The sequence below is a fragment of the Nyctereutes procyonoides genome, unplaced genomic scaffold (genome assembly GCF_905146905.1).
Source record: "Nyctereutes procyonoides isolate TBG_1078 unplaced genomic scaffold, NYPRO_anot_genome, whole genome shotgun sequence".
Taxonomy (NCBI): domain Eukaryota; kingdom Metazoa; phylum Chordata; class Mammalia; order Carnivora; family Canidae; genus Nyctereutes; species Nyctereutes procyonoides.
This window is the reverse complement of record NW_026575034.1, coordinates 4,520,792-4,525,124: the sequence shown is the minus strand read 5'-3', so window position 1 is coordinate 4,525,124 and position 4,333 is coordinate 4,520,792. Positions and strand designations below refer to the sequence as shown.

At 39.1% G+C, this 4,333-nt stretch overlaps 1 pseudogene; it reads right to left on the bottom strand.

Annotated features, from left to right (window-relative positions):
* Window positions 1–3,653: 3,653 nt before the first annotated feature.
* On the bottom strand, window positions 3,654–4,069 carry LOC129504749 (protein FAM136A-like; annotated as a pseudogene).
* Between the last annotated feature and the right edge of the window lie 264 nt (window positions 4,070–4,333).

Below are 4,333 nucleotides of genomic sequence, written 5' to 3'. Positions count from 1 at the left end.
AGAAGTGGATCTCAATGGCCCAAAGAGTGAGGAGGGTAAGAAACAAACAGTAAGTAGGTGTCAGTTCCTCAGGATTATTCTCATCAGGAGAGTCACTTCACTTGATATCATGCACTTCTCAGGGCAACTTGCATATGGTGATTGAGAGACAGAAGCACAAAATGTTAGCAATTTTAGGGTGTTTCAGGGTAACCCTAACTGGCAATACTCACTCCAGAGATCCTTTCTTGGTAGGCCATGGCTTGATTGAGTTTCCATCACAGTTCAACTTTTTGTGTTTGATGCTGTTCCCATGCCCATTGTGGAATAAGCACCTAATAAACATCTCATACCCACCCTCCATCTGATACTTCTGGAGCACACAACTTACAACACATTGCCATTTCTTTTAAGTAAGCTGGATGTCCAGTCTCCTGTTAAAGAAATAAAAACACAAATATCTCCCTATATCAACAGTTGTTAAACTTGGGACCATGTTTGGATCTTTGAGGGCCAGGAAATCCTAAAATACTTGATGCAGAGGGTGTATGTATATGCTTATGTGGTCCTATGTGTGTGCACTGCTATTTTTTTTTTCAGAGAAAGAATGCACATATATTCACGACAGATAATCCTTAGTTTCTATCCAATTGTCAAAGTGGTATGCAACTAAGAAATCTGACTCGCTGCCCTGTGTGATGAAAGCAGTTAAATCCTGGACACCTAACCATCAGAATTGACGGAACAATAATTTATACAGTTGAACCGTTCTTCTACCTATGTTCAAATCAATTAATAATATACTTATTAAGACAATATGCAAAGGTAAAGTTGAGGATGAAATAGTCATGGGGGGAGACAAAAATAAAAATGAAAGATGAGCAAGCCTCCTTCAGGATTGTCCAGTATAGATGTTTAGTACATGAATATTATTTAATTTATTTTTATCCATCGGAATACTTAGTATTTTTTTTTTTTAATGAATGAAGAAAAGTGGTACAGTGTTTTGTAGTGTGGCCATGAAGCATTTTGGGAGCAGCTTCTGGCTTAAATTAACACTGAATTTGCTTTCATATGTATGAGAATACCAGAGGCTAATTTCTTCGTAATTTTATTAACAAGTTACAGAAAAATATGCAAATTTTATTCATTATATAATTGAAGCCACCCCAAAATATCCCAGAATCTGACAACTTAATGCCTGTGGCCTCGTAGACTCAGTAATTATTCAGCTTTGACTGCTCCAGCTGTGACTGACTTTGAAGCAGGATTCCAACAAAAGATCACATACACACATATGCATCAATTGTTTTGTATTACTGCCTTTAAGATTTAAACAAGCTTATTCAGAATCTGTATTTAGAAATAATTAAAACTGAAAAAATAATAATTAAAACTTTAAAACTACTTTGTTTATATATATAGATATATTTTATATAATGATAATAATTTATATAAGGATTAGAGTGTCTTTGTCCAGTCCACTATTTTCCTAAAGAAAGTGATAGTCATCTATAAAAACATGAATTGAAGTTTTTATCAACATACAAATAATTTTAATTTATAATTTGCTTCAGTGATGCAGCGCTGTGATAACATGCATTAAACGAAGCAAAACATTAATGATTGAGAAACATTTCTTCCAATTATCCTGATGACTATCTATCCACTTACTTCTCTGATTTAATCCTATAAATAGAAAGAAATGTGCTTCATTGAGATTTGAATGTAGAAAACTATGTCTAAATTGAAGGAATTCCTAGATATCTTGTCAAGAGCATTGACATAATACTTAGACATAAGCCAAATATAATCGACATTGATTGAAGGAAATCCAGATCTCCAAAAATAGGGAGAATTCTCTAGAAAGAGATGTCCTGGCAGATGTTTATCATCTCCCTTTATCATAAAGAGTCAAGTGAAAACAATTCAGGAGAGTCAATCCTACTAGTAATAAAATAACTCATCAATAGGAAGTTATTCTAGCTAAAGAAACAGTGAGAATGAAGGGCTGATATGAGACTCCCATGATGTGGTGTGGACTACCTCACAGGACGTGTCCCATACAGGCTTGATTGGGAATCACTGGTTGCAGCAGGGAACAGGATGCCTTGTAAGGCAAGTAAAAGCAGAGCATGTCTTTATGTACTGAGATGGCCTCATTTAATCTTTGTAGCATTTTCCGCTGGAGGTAGTAGGAAGGAAGCAGCGATAGAAGGTAAACGATTCACAAATTTGAGCTTCATTTAACAATGGGGAGCCTGAGGCTCTTTGAGCAGATTGGCGGACCCAGTGTGGTATTTTTATATTCCAACTGAGCAAGTCAAAGGCAAAGCCAAGACAACAGGCCAGCTCCCTGGGTTCTTAGTCTTGATCTCTCTCCAATATCAACTCTTTCCAAAAACAGTCCTTACGCTTTCAGTTTTTAAAATCTATTTCTTGCTGTGAAATGTTTACTTCCACCCTATATCATGTGCAATATTAGAATATTAGATGCTTTCACATGTTGCACTTAAATATTATGACTTCCTAATGGAATAAGGGCGGTTGTCTCTACTTGACAAATAAGAAAAAACAAAAACGAGATCCATCAAGGCCAGGAAGATAATAAGTACAGGAGTATGGGAATGATATCCAAGAATGACTCAGAGTTCTCTGTTCTTAAATATAAAAATCTGCCACTTTGCTTTCATTTAGATTTTACAAATGTAGGGATACTCAGAATCACAATATTTCCCTTGTAAACTCAATATTTTAAATATTATAAAATGTTCTTTTTTAGATTTTATTTATTAATTTGAGAAAGAGAGAGAGAGAGAGAATGAGCAGGGAAGGGGCAGAGGAAGAAGCAGACCCGCTGGCTGAGCAGGGAGCCCAATGCTGGGCTCAATCCCAGGACTCTAGGATCATGACCTGAGCCAAAGGCAGATACTCAACTGAATCAGCCACTCAGGCAACCCTAAACTCCCTTGCCCTTCAAGGGAGAGTATGGCTGCAAGACTATCCCATTGCTCTGCTGTGGGGAGCCTCAGGGCCCATCATGGCAGCCAGTGAGAGGGAAGGTTGGCTTCCCATACCCAGTGTAACATTGCCTCTCGTATTTTCACAGGGTCTCCTAGCTAAGGGTCTCCTGCGTCCTTCAAGAAATCCATATCCAAATCTCGATGGCCAGAGACCTTTCTCTTCTTTCTAAATTAGTACTTGTGTGGATGTTGTTTTACAGATTATGGAAAATGACTCAGTGATCTTTCTAGTAAACAGGAGGTTGACAACAAACACCTCTGTTCACACCTCATCGGATCACAAGCAGGTTAGGGATATCTGCCAGCCCGTTGGTACCTGTGAGAAGAATCTGGTACCTTGAAGGGCTGTGGCTTGGTACCAGGGAGAGAGTCCTAGTGCCAGGACAAGCATGTGAAATTTAAGCTATCAAAAATTCTCCTGCACTCTCTCTGAACCAAGTTTTAGCACCGGGTTTTTCCATTTCACTTTCTAGGGTTGAAACAAAGGAATCAAGTGTTCAGAGGCAAGTGACACATGCCTCAAACTAGCTGCCATCCTAATGTCTTCATAAATTTCACTTAAAAGACCAAACTCCCATTTCTTTCTTTAAATAGATTCCTACCATCAGCCCTGATGGCCAGTTGCAAAGACTTCTATTTCCCAACAACTTTCTATTTCATCTTGGTCATGGTTGGGCTGAGGTGCATGTATGTGGTCATCCACACACCTGGTCACACAATTCTCCAGCTGCTGCTTCACCTTAAACTCTTTGCTTCCTGTGTCTATTGAATCTTTGACTCTGTCACTGTAAAGCGTGGTCCACTGACCCGGGCAGTCCAGGACTTCTACAACTCACTGGTCACCAGGGCCTGGGCTTAAGCCAGAGGTTCATGGCCATACTCAGTGCACTGGAGCACCAGCTTCATGGACCCCTGGCTGTTCTCACAACAGCTGGCATTGCACCAGAACATGAGACCGTGCATCTTCCAAATGCTCTCTCATCCAGACTCTTCACCATGGAGTCCACAGCCTCCTGCACCCAGAGCTGCTGCAGCTCCTCTGTAGCAACCCTGAGGGCTACCTCCATGCTGGCACCCACATGGACTTTGGCCCATACCCATATTATTTAAAAACTACTAGATATTACTAGTAACATTGTATGTAGTCAACAGTTATTTAGATTTACCTGTATATTTAGGCTCTTGCTGTTGTTTTCTGTATCCCCGAACTTACATCTGACATCATGTTCCTTCACTGGAGGAATATTCTTCGGTATTTAACTTGGTACATATTTGCTATAGATTTTGCTAATTGCAAAATCTCTGTATTGTTTTGTTTTTTCTTCTAAACA